This window comes from Mustela lutreola, chromosome 2 (genome assembly GCF_030435805.1).
Source record: "Mustela lutreola isolate mMusLut2 chromosome 2, mMusLut2.pri, whole genome shotgun sequence".
Lineage (NCBI taxonomy): Eukaryota > Metazoa > Chordata > Mammalia > Carnivora > Mustelidae > Mustela > Mustela lutreola.
This window is the reverse complement of record NC_081291.1, coordinates 221395031-221410301: the sequence shown is the minus strand read 5'-3', so window position 1 is coordinate 221410301 and position 15271 is coordinate 221395031. Positions and strand designations below refer to the sequence as shown.

At 52.3% G+C, this 15271-nt stretch overlaps 1 long non-coding RNA gene across 1 annotated transcript; it reads left to right on the top strand.

Moving 5' to 3' along the window:
* The first annotated feature begins 8134 nt into the window (after positions 1 to 8134).
* Positions 8135 to 13362, top strand: LOC131826011 (uncharacterized). The gene is made up of 4 exons (XR_009351396.1): positions 8135 to 8489; positions 10525 to 10626; positions 12645 to 12787; positions 13003 to 13362. It is a non-coding gene; the product is annotated as an uncharacterized LOC131826011 (long non-coding RNA).
* The last annotated feature ends 1909 nt before the right edge of the window (positions 13363 to 15271 follow it).

Here is a 15271-nt window from a genome sequence, read left to right as displayed (position 1 = left end):
AAGTGATCACACACACACATTGCACACACAGAGCACACACACACATGCACACAGGTAGGGCACACACAGAACACACACATGCATGCCCACATATAGAGCACACACATGTGACCGCACAGAGCACACACACAGAGCACACACACATTGCACACATGTAGGGCACACACACGTGATCACACAGAGCACATGCACACGTGCACACACACAGCACCCACACACGAGCACACATGTAGGGCACGCACATGTGACCACACAGAGCACACACATGCACACCCACATGCAGAGCACATGCGCACACGTGCACACGCACACCCACATTCCTCTGGAGCACCCCCTCTGCGGGTCCTGGCAGGGAGTTGACGGGACACACAGAACCAGCTCAAGGCTCGGTCTGGTGCTTTGTGGCAAGGACCACCCTGCGCGCGCAACTGGCCCTGCACTGTGCTGTACGGGCGCTGGGCGGAGACCGCCACGTGGCCCACGTCATGCGTCTCCCAGTCCCCAGCACCAAGGAGCTGGAGGAGGCAAGGAAGGGTCCCTCCCCAGAAGCCTTCAGAGAGACCGGGACCCGCAGATGCCCAGATCCTAAACTGCCGTCTCCAGAGCTGTGGGAGAATCAGTGTCCGCGGTTTGCTGATGCCTCATTGAGGAACCCAGCGCGCGAACATGGGATGGATCCGCCCAGTGCGGGGAAAGGAAGTGTCCCTTCCAAGGCCACCTCGAACGAGGAGTCGTGTGCACCCGACGATGTGGTCCAGTTTGTTAAATAGTTCTGTGTCCATCAACATTCTGAGAATATTTTCACGACGCAAAAGGTTTGCTTGCTAAGAGCCTGTCTTACAAAATAAAGAACCTCTTTGGAGATCAAATTTAGACCCTTATTTTATCGGTATGGTCGCTGGCCGGCTTGCTTTGCTCTGAAACAACAAACCTGTGCCTGTAAATGTTAGGGCATTAAAAAAACAAACAAAAAAAGGCAGTGGGTTACCTCCTCTCCCAGGACTTGGTTGCAACCACAGTCTCGCCCAACCCTGCTCTGGGAGCCACCGTGTGGGTTCAGTGCCCACCATCCCATTTTGAAAGTTTCCCTCTGCCCTGGGAAGCTGCGTGGGGGAGGCGGGAAGAGCACAATCATCTCCATTGTCCGCCAAGCTCATGCCTGCCGTGGAAAATATGATGGTATTGATTCTGGCCGCAGGTGAGACTATTTTTAGCACTTGGACTGGCCAGCAGGAGGGGGGGGGCGGGGCAAGCTTTGTGTAGGGTGTGGGGGGAAGGGCAGGGCCTCCTCCTGGAAGCCCTCCAGTGAGGAAGGAGCACCCACACTGGCGCTGGCGCCGTCTCCTGCAGCTCCGTGTGAGCGCTCCCCGCTGCCCGCTGAGTCATCTCCATCAGTGTGCTTGGGCAGCACCTGGACGGCTGTCGAAATTGGGAGAGGACACGGCAGTTTGGACCCGGTTCTGCTCTGATCGCACAGGGAAGATGGCCCAAACCTGGGGAAAGATGGTTCTGGCCTGTCTGGTGCTGGGCTTTGACCTCCGAGGGGGTCTGAAGGCTGGGGGCACTCGGGAGTCCGGGCTTCGCCGCATCTCACCGCGCTCAGAGATGACGGCCGCGCCTCCTTCAACGGGTCTTGTGCAATGGACGCCCAGTGCTCAGCCCAGGCATGAGCGGCCAAGCAGTGTTCACCTTTGTGATGGTGGCCACAGTCCCCTGGCCGGCAGCAGGCCCCGAGGGAGGGGCATGTGCTGTCCCCAGGCCTGGCCTCAGCATTCCTCCCCTTGGGGGAGCCTCCCTCTCCCAGCAGCCCGCCCTGCTTCTTGGTCTGTGGGGCTGGAGGGAAGGCCGTGCATAAAAGCGTGGAGGAGCTGGCTATCCTCAAAGAAACCTAAATGCTAAGCCTGAGTCCCCTGCAGGGAGGCCATGAGCCCACACCAACCCAAGGTCACCGACGAGCTCACTGAGGGGCTCCACATCATCCTGAGGCTCGTTAAAGCCTGTCACTTGGAAAAGGATTTGGAGAACAAATCCTCTTGGTTAAATGGTTGGCAGGACTTCTCAGTGCCTTGTCTGTGCTCAGGTGCTCAGGGACTCAATGAGCAGGGATCCAGGTGCAGCATATCCCAGGTGTTTCTGACTTTAACTGATGTTTACAAGTCAGGTTTACGGAGACTAATTCACATACAAGAAGACTCCACTTGGGGCGGCTGGGTGGCTCAGCGGGTTAAGCCTCTGCCTTCGGCTCAGGTCATGATCTCAGGGATGTGGTATTGAGCCCCGCATTGCATCCGGCTCTCTGCTCAGCGGGGAGCTGTCTCCCCAACCCCCCGGCCTGCCTCTCTGCCCACTTGTGATCTCTGTCTGTCAAATAAATAAATAAAATCTTAAAAAAAAAAAAAAAAAAGACGACGACTCGGGTTCTGAGTTTTGACGGAGGCACGTGCTGTAGAACCGCTCTCCTAATCGAGACACAGAGCGCAGCTCTCAACCCTCAGAGCGCCCCCACCCCCAGTTTGCTGTCAGTCCCCTCCTCGCACCGCGGCCCCCGCAACCACAGATTGGTTCCCAGGCTCTACCGTGTTGCCCTTCCCAGAAGGGCATCTCAGCGGAGCCCGTAGCGTCTGGCCTGTCATTCAGCCGTGGGTCCGAGCATCATCCGTGCCGTGGCTGTATCCGTAGCTCCTTCCTTTCTGCTGAGTGTCACCCGTCGTCGGTCGCCAGAGTCTGCTCAGTGATCAAGTGAGGCGGATAAGGGTCGTCTGCAGTTTGGGGGTGAGTAGAGCTGCCGTAAGCACGTGGCTACAGGTTTCTGGGTAAACATTAGTTTGTATTTCTCGGGTAGATACCTAGGATTAGGATTTCTGGGTCATTTGGTCAAATATATGTTTAACTTCATAAGAAACTGCCCACCTGATTCCCCCAGGGCTGTGCCGTTCTGCATCGTTATCAGCAATTTATTCCTCTGCTCTGCCTCCTCACGGGCACTTGGTTTTGTGCAATTATTATTCCTGTTATTATTATCATTTTAGTCACTCTTGTGGGTGTGTAATAGTATCTCACTGTGGTTTTATTTTAATTTCTCTAATGATTAATGATCAAGTATCTTTTCGTGGGCTTCTTTGCTGTCCGTTCATCTTTTTCTGCCATGCTTGTTTTGCTTTTTGTTTTCTTGCCAGAGTATCCCGTGGGAAATGCTTTCCTCACCCAGTGTCTTCACTTTAAAAATGAAGAGGAGGGGGAGCCCGGGGGGGCTCAGTCCGGGAGGCATCTGCCTTCGGCCCAGGTCATGATCTCGGCGTCCCAGGATGGAGCCCTATGTCAGGCTCCCTGCTCAGCGAGGAGCCTGCTTCTCCCTCTGCCTCTGCCCCTCCCCCTGCTGGTGCTCTCTCTCTCTCTCAAATAAATAATATCTTTAAAAAAAAAGTTATAAAACAAAGTGACTGAGTGAGATTGTTCTTCCTACTCAACACAAAAGAAGAAGTTTCCTGACTTACAAGGAAACAAATTAGCTCCATGGGCCTTGACCTTTCCTGGGGCATCAGGTTAAACATCGTAGATTGTACTTTGATTTTTTGATCCTGCCGAAGAAATCTGGAAAGGTAAGAGGTCAACTCGGCAGAACAAAGGGAAGGGAGAGGAGGCACCAGGGGAGGGCTGCTCGTGCAGATTCCTGTAGTCGGCCTGTGGCGGACAATGCTAGTGGTCTCCTCAAACCCCTTCTCTCTTCCTCCTTGCAGACAGAATCCCAACATCAGTGCTGGCAGTCGTGTTCCAATTAACTTGTTTCTCAGCATTCGTTGTGCCTAAAGATGGCCGTGTGACTCTGTATACAGAAGTCTGCTGGGGACCCCAGGAAAACCCCGTTCCTGACATTGGAGCCATTCGTTCTTCTTTACTTTGTTACTTTTCTCTCTTTCTCCTGACTTGGAATGTGGACATGCGGCTGGGGTGGAGGGGCTATCTGTGGCCATGAAACGGCCCTGAGGATGGGAGTCACCTGAGAAGACTGTGCTAACCACAGGAGGCTGCTGTCATAGCCACGGATTGCTTCGTTCCGGTAAGAGAATCAAAATGCTGTTTGAGCCATTGGATGGGATTCTGTTACATGCAGCCACATGTGATCCATAGATGGTGAGCTAGCACAGCAGACCCGTGAAAACCGAAGCGGAATTGATGCTCACTGACCTGCACGAGGTCAGTGAGATCTGCACTGCAGATCTCCGGAATGGCTGTGAAATTGGAGATACCAGGCATCTTTGAAAGTGGAAGTGAGGAGTTGGGTGAATACTGTAGAAATCAAGTGCTGAGAATATGCTGTAAGAAACATTTAAACCCTAAGATCTCCTCCCTTGCTGCACAGAACCAGACAACAACCCAACTGCCCCTGCAGAGAGCTCAGGGAAATTAAACCAGACACGCTCTAAACCTGGTGCCTCAAGAAAGATCAAAAAGAAAAGAAAGTCATCAAGGGAGCAATAGGAGAACTGTACAGTCCCAGAACGGTAGGACATCAAGTTTCCTGATCGAAAGAGCTAACTAAGTTTCTAAACAAGAAATGCAAATAAACCCACATCATTTTGAAAGATCAAAATGCTGGGGATTTAGGAAGAAGGACCATAAATATTTATAGGACAGAAATAATAGAATATTCAGAAGATCAGAATTTCTCAGTAGCAATACTGGAAAGCAGAAGATAATGGAGCAATGTCTGCTAAATTCTAACTAAGAAATGTTTCACCTGGGAATTTTCTTATTAATACAAGCAATCAAAGAAAGATGTTCAAAGATAGTTGAGATTTACAAGTTGTACAAGTTGTACCTTGCAGGCATCCTTTTTTTTTTTTTTTTTTTTTTAAGGAGGTTCCTGGAAGATGTTCTACTTGAGCAAGAAAGTAAATCCAGAAAAAGAAAGACAAAGATTACAGGACACACTATAGCTAACATGGAAAGCTAAAAAGAGGTTCTCACTGAAGTTGAAGGGAGTCCTCAGGAGGGCAGAGCTGTGTCACAAGCCAAGAGATCAACCAGTCCAGATACATACAGGAGGGCAGAGATCTCCAGAAGGGATATCGTGATGAAAAAAAAAAAAAAACAACAAAACAAAGTAAAAATGAATGATTACCTGATCAGTGTGACTTTGCTGAGAGGAGCTTTTCAGCTTTATCAAATAATTTGGGGGAGTAGTTGGGAAGTTGTATATAAAAAATGAAGGATATGAAAAAAAAAAGTGAAGCAACAACGAAGTCCAGGCAAACCCAAAAAGTTGCATCAGAAAGAAAAGGCCGTCTGAGTGTCCTAACTGGCCGACTTGGAAGAGTATTTATGGAGTCATTGTAATGTCAGTGCTAATTGTTGTTGTGGCTGAAGATTGCAATATAACTAAAGTATGGAGATGGGGGCAGCATGAAAGAGGTTAAGCGTGTGTGTGGAGTGGTGGCCAAACTGAAAAACCAAGAAATCATAAGGTAAGTATGTGAGTTAAAAATGCAGAGGTAAAGATTTAAAAAACAACTGTTAAAAGACTTGAAAAGCAAGACTCAAGGTGGGCGGGAATGGGAGGTGGGAAGGTGCATCCTGACAACAACAACTGTTTATCACGAGCTTTGCAACACGATTTGGATTTTCAGACAATTAAATTTTAAAAGGAAGGAATCATAATCTGGTGAAAGTTGTGTACTCTCCCCTCTGGAGAAAATCAGTATAAGCACACCCGAGTGTATCCTCTGAGTTGGTTTTAGGAGCTCAAGCCCCGTGGTGTGGACCTTGAGGTAGGCACCGTAGGTGGTCTGAGAGTCCCCTCTTTGCTGTGTCCAGCGGCACCAATGGTGGTGGCCGTGAGCACGGGCACATGTACCAAGGAGGAATCATCTCTGGCTTTTGGCACATTTAGAGCCTAGTATGAGTGGATTTATGGTTATGCCGCCAGCCACCAGTTAACAAGGGTGGGGTCCCGACATGTCCTACTAGCAACACGGGCAGTGGCAGAAATGGAAACTGTCCCTCCAACACTGTCTTCTTCTCCTCACTGTCTTCTTCAGAGTCTTCTTGTTTTTCTCTGGGTGGAACCCAAACCCTGGTGTTTAAAGCAGCAAACGAGCTTGGAAGCTTTCTCCAGCCAGACAATGGGTTTCCTGCTTGTCATTTCTTGTCCTGCTCAGACACTCCAATGTGCCTCCTTTGGACACTGGATGGGGGAGTCTCCGGCAGCAGGGTCCCTAGAGGGTCCCTGGGGTTCCTGCTGCCCTAGGGGAGAATGCAGAAGGGGCATCCCTCTGCTCAGACTACAAGACCACGTCTGACTGTGGGTCCCATGCTGAGAAATCCGAGCTGAGCTGTTTACCTTCTGCAGGAGTTCGTGGGGCTGTCCTAACAAATCATATAAATTTAGTGGCTTAAACAACAGAAATGTAATATTTCACAGTTCTGGAGGCTGGGAGTCTGTAATCCGGGGGCTGTCAGGGCCCTACTCCTTTTTAAGTCTCTGGGGGAGGACGCTTCTGTGCTTCTCTACTAGCTTTTGGTGGCTGCCGGCCATCCTTGGCGATCCTCGGCTTGTCGACGGCTCACCACGCTCCCTGCCTCCATCTTCACGTGGCCTGCTCTTCGGTGACTCTTACACTGTCCTCCGCCCTGTGTGTCTGTGTCCCAAGTCCCTTATCTTCCGGGTCCCCCAGTCATCGTGGTCCCTTTAAACACTAACTCCCCACGCCCTCCCGCCGCGCCTGTCACCCTGTCCTACCTTTTGTCTCTGCAGATCCGACTCCTCTAGTTACCTCATGTTAGGGGAATCACACACTCTGGGTCCCTTTGTGTCTGGCTGGCGTCACCGAGCGCGACCTCCTCGAGGTTCGCCCTTGCTGCGGCAGGTGTCCGAATGTCCTTCGTTTCTAAGGCTGAGGGCGACTCCCTGGCCCGAAGGTTCCGGGTTTTGCGTCCCTCGAGGGACACTCGGTTCCTTCCTTTCTCCAGGTCTTGCGAACGACGCTGCTCTGGACACGGGTGTGCGGACAGCTCTGGGAGACCCTGCTTCCGATTCTTTCGGCTTTATGCCCGGATTGGATTACCGACCATTTAGCAATCTACGTTTAATTGTTTCCGGAGTCGTGAAAGTTGCCTTTTAGAGCAGGGGTTTAAACCACTGTCCAAAGTGAGACACTTAGGGCAGAAGGAAAAACGTGCCTGAATCTCGTCAGCCCTACAGAAGGGCATGATTCTGGCTCTTCGATCACGGCCAAACGATCTCACTTTTCCGAGCCTTGATTTTCTTGGCTGTGAAATGAGAGCGCGTCCATCCGCCAGGGTTGTGTGGGGCTTTGAGAACATTGAGCTTTATTGGGAAAGTGCCCAAGGCTCGTGGCTCAGAGCTGGGGTCCAAGAGCCATCCCCAGGCCCCTGTGGGGTAAGAATGATTTTTACACACTTTCAGGACTGTAGCAAAAAAAAAAAAAAAAAAAAAAAAAAGAGGAAGACTAGACAGCAGAGTCCCTATGCTCCCTACAAACCCTAAAATATTTACACCCTAGCCCTTTATGGGAAAAGGCTTGAGATGGCCCATTTAGAGAACAGTCTCCGATTTCAGAGCTCAAGGTCAGCCTTTGCTGCATTGTGAGCCTCAAGACCTTGACCAAGCTATTCCATCCATCTGTGCCTCGGTTTCCTCACCTGTAAAGTGAGGATAACGCCCCTCCCCCGGGCTTGCTGTCTACCCCCATCACATCTCTGCTTAACACAGCCACACTGAGCTCCTTCTAGCCCATTCCCTATCATGTCTCCTGTTTTCTGGGCGGTCTGTCTCCCTAGCTAGGATGTGAGGTTCACAGGCACGGGACTTCCGTGTGCTCTGCTCCCTGATGTGTCCCCGGTGCATCCAGCAGCCCTTTGCAGGGAGCGGGTACTCAGCAAATATTTGCTGAATGAGTTCTGACCCCATCCGTGGGGTTTGGGGAGAAGGAAATGATATAACACACAGAGCATGGGGAGACGGTGCTAGAGGGATGGCACAAGCCCCCTGGGGCGCATTGAAGGTACCTTCCCACAAGGCAGGTTCTTGGGGGGGGTTCTTCTCCGGGCACCGCCGTGGCCCAGCACCACTTGGTAGTGAAAACAGGAAGCATGGTAGAAAAGTCCGGCGTGCCTCCCGGAGGCTGACACATGGGGTGTGGCGCCAGCAGGCTGTGGACCAGCCCAGTGATCCAAGGCAAACACGGTCAGCTTCCTGGGGACCAGCCCAACGAGTCCCCACACCTTCCTGGGCATCACCCAGGGGCCAGCCAAAGGTGCTGAAATGGCAGGTCCTGTTGCTGCAACGTGCTCGGGGACCTGGAGCTTCCCCGTGCCGCAGCCCGCATCTGCGGAGTTGGCAAAGCGTCCCTCCACTCTGTGACACGGCCCTGGGCACGCACCGACCCCAGCTCACTGATGGAGGCTCGGAGGCCCTCGCTGAGGCTCGCTGCTGCCGTGTGACGTTGCAGGGACTGGGTCCCAGGAGGGTACGCGGTGGGGGCTGCTCTGACGCGGGGGATGGGTGCGTCGAGAAGAGGACGGGAGAGTCACTGCATCTCTGACTTTCTGGAGAAGGAGGGAAGGCAGAGCATCTCTCCTGCCATGCTGTCTAGCCATGGTGCTTCCGGAGCCGAGGGTGGGGCTGGGGACAGGAACGGGGCAGGGGTTGGGGGGGAGGGGACCTGCTCTGATGAGCGGCAGCTGAAAATCTGCAGAAAGACGCTCCGACTCGAGGGGGACCCCCCGACTCCGTCCCTAGAGACGGCCTCCCAGGGACACAGGACTTTCGATGTCAGACCCAACAGGCGAGGAGCCCCCCACGAATCTCCACGGCCTTCCGTCTTGGCTGCGCGGGGACTGACACAAGCTCACAAATGTGCTGACCTGGTTTTCATCTCACGGCCCCGGTTCATTTCCTGCGGTTCTCCCCAGGGCAGGCCACGCTCCCAGCACCCAGGCTGGGTGGCGCACGGGGCAGGGAGGGAGGAGGGCGGAGGAGCAGAGACACACGGCTTTGTTGACAGATAAGTAAACTGATGTCACGGAACACAGGTGTCTCCCTGAACAGGAAATGCAAGAGGAGTGGCATGCCTGAGGTTTGAGAGCGTTCGTTGGTACACAATCCGCTAAGACAGGCTAACAGGACAGGCCCTGGGCTCCAGGGCAGCAGAGGAGGCAGGTCAGGGAGGCCCACTGTCTGGGGCAGAGGAACCTTCTGGCAGCTTCTCTGCCGGCTCGGGGACGCGGTGAGGTTGCCGGGATGAGGAGCCAGAAAAGGAACAGCTGCCCAGGGCCGAGAGCACGATCTTCATGTCACAGGACGGCCACACTTAGACGGTGCGAACATACTGTGACCACAGACTTTCTGCTCAGGCCCCTGCTGTAGCAAGTCTACTGGGGTTAAGATCTTTGGTGCAGACAACACCTGAACACGCAAGGACAAGCTGCTGGCAGAGACCGGGGCCGGCTGGTGGGGCTCCTTACTGACCGCAGTCTGCACGGGGTCCTGTCCTCCAGGCTGTCCCCGGAGGAGGCGGCAAACTGCTCTAGGAAACAAGTGTTTCTCGAGCGTGTGTTAGAGGCCCGGCGCCCACCCAGCCCTGCAGGTGCACAGCCTCAGTGGCCCTTCCCCGATCCCCGGAGCCGCGAGCTTCTGTGGCCCAACACAGAGAGGAGGAAGAACGGGATGAAGAAGCTTGTTTGTCCGAGCAGAGAGGGGCTCCCCAAATTCACTGCGGCTGACGCCAAAGTCACTACGCGGGCTGTTGGGAGAAAGTGAGATATGGGTGATTTCTAATTTGCTTTTGGATTCTGAGCTCCTGCTATTGGGACTCCGAAGGGGGCTGTGGCCATGCTCACCGCGGCGCAAGTCCTAGAGCTCTGCCCTCAGCCCAGCCTTTGCACATCGCAGAGCAATGGGCCTCATTATTCTGCTCAGAGGGTCAAGGGGCACCGACGGCGGGCACATCACACCCATTCACGATGGACATGGTCACGGCCAGTCTGGCTTGGGCAGCTGGTCAACCACAGGGACCCAGGCCATCCTCGGAAGGGGCCCGGCCAGTGGCCTCTAGTGTGGGGAACACAAGCTAATGTGGAAGTGACCGGGAGGTCAGGCACGACCAGCTGTGCCACGCAGACACTCCTTGTGCGGGAGCCCAAGGCCAGAGCCAAGCATTGTGCAAGCAGAGGGTGACGGGGTGGGGGACAAAGGTGTGACGGGTCTGGGTGAGAGAGAAACAAGAGCCTTCCCGCTCCCACCAGTGCCTGCTGCGTCTGGGCCGTTTGGGAAGGTGAAGACTGCTGGTGTCTCAGTGCTGGGAGCTGAGTGTGCCAGAACCGTGGGGACGCAGGAAGGGGGCATTTGTGGTGCGTGCCATCTTCGAGGGTCTTGCGCACTTGGATGGGATTCTCAACCTCCCTCCTCCTAATGGTGCCCCAACAGGCAGCGGGTCGTCAGGTGTCGTCAGGTCCCAGATCCACTCATCTGCCCTGACCTCTCCTCCTTATGCTACTGTCTAGGTTGACCGCACTGCTTTTCATCGAGACCATCACTTTGGAAAAACGCATCTCCTTGGGTCTATCACTCCTTCTTCTGGACTCCATTCCTGGCTCTGACTGTGGGTAAGTTCCTTAAACTCCAGCTCATGTCTCTGGGTGGTCATGAGCTCGAGGGATTTAGGGTGTGCAAAGGCCCAGAGCAGAGCCCGGCCACAGGAAGGACTGAGTACCAGTTGGCTATGTTTAAGATCGCTGTGGTCTCTCCTGCGGCACGGGAGCCAGCAAGCTGTTGAAAACATAGCTAATCACGTTGCCTTCTGCTTTTAGGTCCATAAAAAATTATTCCCCAAAAGGTTCTGTGAAAGGGTCCGGTGTGATCCTCTCCGGTAACTGAGACCAAAATAGTCTGCCCGGGGATGTAAGAGAGAACACAAAAGAATCATAGGGATTTCCCTCCAAAAAGGGAGAGAAACTATTTCATGGCTCTCGGTTCCGGGAAGGGATTATTGGCATAGAATTCATGGAAGGAATCCTCAACAAAGACACGAGTATGTTTGTCTACATAGAAGGAAAATGTCATGGGGGTAGAAATGATACAAGGTCAAAATAAGTGGAAAATTTTGCAAATATATCAGCATAAATATGACAAGAAAAGGGTTGAACTCCTTGATATACAGCAGAGCTCTTACCAATGAGTATGAAAAACACACTCCACCAAAACCAAACAAACAAACAAACAAAAATCCACAGTCAAAAAGCATACAATTTGCACATAAACACTAAAGTCTCAGAATTCCGAAAATGCTGATCACACAGGTCATGTTTCTGGAGGACCCTGGCCCCAGACACCAAGCTGAGTGTTTTGCATGTACGTGTTGATTCGGTCCTCACAAGGGCTCCATGAAGTGGGCCCGCCTGACCCCTGGTTTGTTAATGCACAAGGAGGCCAGACTTTCCCCCAGGTCCCCCGGTTCTAATCAACAGAGCCAAGAGCTGAGCCCCTCTTGGACTCTGAAGCCTGGAACCATTATGCTATATAATTGAATTTTTAAAGTAAGCCAATTTTTTTTTTTTAAAGATTTTATTTATTTATTTGTCATAGAGAGAGAAGCGAGAGCAAGTACAGGCAGACAGAGTGGCAGGCAGAGGCAGAGGGAGAAGCAGGCTCCCTGCCAAGCAAGGAGCCTGATGTGGGACTCGATTCCAGGACGCTGGGATCATGACCTGAGCCGAAGGCAGCTGCTTAACCAACTGAGCCACCCAGGCGTCCCAAAAGTAAGCCAATTTTTAAAGATATAATCTCACGAAGAGTCAAACGCAAATCAAACCACTTGAAGTGGCATCTTCAGCGATGAGACCAACATATGGTTTTGAAATGACGGCGTCCACTCGGGTGGGACATGTACACCTACACACCGGGGCCTGAGAAGAAGTTGCACGATCTGTTTGGAAAGCAATTCTGAGATATGTAGGAAGAGCCTTAACAAGTGTCCTTCCTAGGGGACGCCTGCATGGTGCAGTTGGTTAAGTGGCGGATTCGTGGTTTCGGCTCAGGTCATGATCTCAGGACCAGGAGATAAAGCCCCACACCCAGCTCTGCCCCGGGTGTGGAGCTGACTTGAGGGTCTCGTTCTCCCGCTCCCTCTGTCCCTCCCCCTCTATCCACCCCCCTCCCTGCTTGTGCATTTGCAGTCGCTCTAAATAAATAAATAAACAAATCATTTATTTATTTATTTATTTGACAGACAGAGATCACAAGTAGGCAGAGAGGCAGACAGAGAGAGGAGGAAGCAAGCTCCTGCCGAACAGAGAGCCCGATGCGGGGCTCAATCCCAGGACCCTGAGGTCATGACATGAGCCAAAGTCAGAGGCTTTCACCCACTGAGCCACCCAGGTGCCCCTAAATAAATCCTTTAAAAAATGTTCTTCCTCTATGACCCGGGGATCCTAGAAATCTATTGTAAAAAAGCAGAGATGTGGGCAAAGATTGCGAATCCAGAGGGTTTATCACAGCATCACTTACATACAAAAGTTGGAAACAACGCAACTACCTACCACGACCTGAGAGAACAAATCATGGTGCCTCTGGGGGGGTGGGATATTGCACATCCTTCTTACAGCACTTTTTTTTTTTTTTTGAGGGACCCGGGAAGAGCTCGCAGAATCGTGGGAGCAGACGAATGGTGCTGTGAGATTCAGAAGTGAAGACGTTTAAACCGGGTTTGGGGGAGTAAAGGGGGGAATTCCCAAGCAAAGGAGGAAAATGCTCCAGACAGAATTCAAGGTGAGCGAGGACCAGAGGCCTGAGAGAGCCTGGCGTCCTGGGTTTGTGAAGTGGCCCTGCAGGGGCCCGGCCGCCCAGGGCAGTGGCGGGCGGTGGGCAGGAAGAATCAGTTAGGAAAGCCGCGGAAGGGCCCGGGAACCAACCAGCCTTTTCAGCGATAAGGAAACAGGGTTTTTTTTAAATCTGCCACCCCCCCCCCCCAATAAATTCTGCAGGTACAGACAATCTGGAAACTCCAGCAGGTAATAAACGGGAGGAAACAACGTTGCTCTCATCTCGCACGCGGTGCAAGTGTTTATCACCGCAACATTCTGTTCTAGGCATGGATGGATAGGCGGATATTTTACAAAAGGAATAACTGGAGTTTTTAACGTAACATCAGTAATTCTTTATGATTCTGGGGGCACCTGGGTGGCTCAGTGGGTTAAAGCCTCTGCCTTCGGCTCAGGTCATGATCCCAGCATCCTGGGATGGAGGCCCACCTTGGGTTCTCTGCTCGGCCAGAAGCCTGCTTCCCCCTTTCTCTCTGCCTGCCTCTCTGCCTACTTGTGATCTCTGTTTGTCAAATAAATAAATAAAATCTTTTAAAAAATTAATTCTTTATGATTCTGTCTCCCCTCACCAGAGTGTGAACAACTCAAAATTAGGAACCGTGTCATGCTTTCCCAGCATCGGGGACGATTCCTGTGGGTGGGTGGGTAGGACTTTCTTCTGCGACATCATATTTACAAAATCCGCCCCCCAACTTCTCCCCACCTTGAACAGCCTTGCCTCCCACTAAGGAGTGCTTGCAAAAGGCCTCAATTTCTTTATCCTGGAAATGGTGAGAGCTTGTATGACAAACAGATGTGGGGACCCATTCAGGACCCGCCCCCCAAGTTGGCATAACGATTATTCTAAGTTAAGACATTTGAGATTCAACAGAGGCAGAACAAAGCCTCTTTGGAGCTTCCCTTAGTTGACTAAAAGCAGCAACTTCTGAGAAATGAGGCTGTCATATATCCCCTCCCTGGGGACATACAGCCCTGAAGAAGACAGAAAGACCATTCATACCTGTTAAAGCAAACATTATCGCAAATTCTCTCCTGCCTGTTCTCCTAAAAACTCCTTTGTCTTTCCTAAAGAAACCTATTTGTTTTCCCCACGGAAAAAGAAGCCCATCGAAGCTGTTTCTTCCCTTTCCTTATTCCTCCAAAGTTAGCGGTGTCCATTTTTGACCATAAGCAGTTCAGGAGTCCGCTACTGTTGTGTTGGATCCCACACGCATAGGAAAATCCCTCCCATTGATGGCTTTAATATACAATAACCTGAGAGGGTAGGGAAAAAGCTTTTCCTCCCCTACACAGGCAATGGCCCCAACATACACGGCAAGAGAATGAACCACAACTTCTGTACCATCAGCCCAGAATGGTCAGAACTCGGTCAGTGAGTGCCAGCTTCCCTAACTTGGGTCCTCGCTTCTAATTTAAGGCCAACCGGAGAAAGTCAAATATGCTCCCCTAACAAAACACAAAGGATGCCCCACTTCTGGGAGCCTGCTCCCGCTTCCCGTGGTGACAGCCTCCACCCAGGGCACAATAAAGCTCTCCTTGCTTTCCCCATGAAGCGTTCCCGGTCCCCTGCCTGCCTTTGAGTCTCTGCTGAACGCACATGATGGTGACTGACGCCCCTCATAGCGCAAGACCTAAACATGCAGACTTTTTGTGTTCTCTTTTGGGTGTCGTCATCATTCCCACGATGGGGATAATAATCGCTTCACCCATGTTGGGCTCTGACAGTAACTGCTAGGCAAGGAGCCTTCCCAAAGGCACCTGTCCACCCCCTGGAGCCATTGGACAAGCTGGAGAAGATTTGGCAGATGTGTATGTTCTTGGAAATGCTCTTTCCACCAGCCACTACTCAACAGAGACAGAGTGAGGAGTGAGGGCGAGAAAACACTACATCTGGGGGTTGAGAGATTCTAGCAATCGGCAGGAAGGTACAGGGTAGCTTTTACACACTTGGACTTTGGATTCAGAGCTGGATTCAAATCCTAGCTGTGCCAGTCAATAACCTTTGCCAGATACTCCCCTTCTTGCTAAAACAGGCCTAGGATGAGTGCCTGCCTCCTGATCTGCGTGGACTTGGAGAGGGCAGGCGAAGGCTTGGCCCAGCCTCAGGAGGACCGCACACATGCACTGCTCCCGGGTCCAGGGGAGCCCCTCACCTGCCATCCGACCTGGGCCAGCCCATGGCTCCAGGCTAGGGCTGAGCCTGGGAAAGGCATTTCCAAAGCAGCATCCAAAGGCCTGGTGGGCGCGGGAAGTGCAGATCGGAATGCTTATCTGCCCACATCAGCAGAAGGAGAGAGGCTGCCAGCTCTTGCTGGGGGGACAGGATGAGGTAGGAAGCAGGTTAGGGTTCTTGGAAAGGCGAAGACCCCTGAGCAGAGCCTCACTTCTGCCCTGCACATGCCAGGAGGGCTCAAGGGGGAGGGTCCCTGGG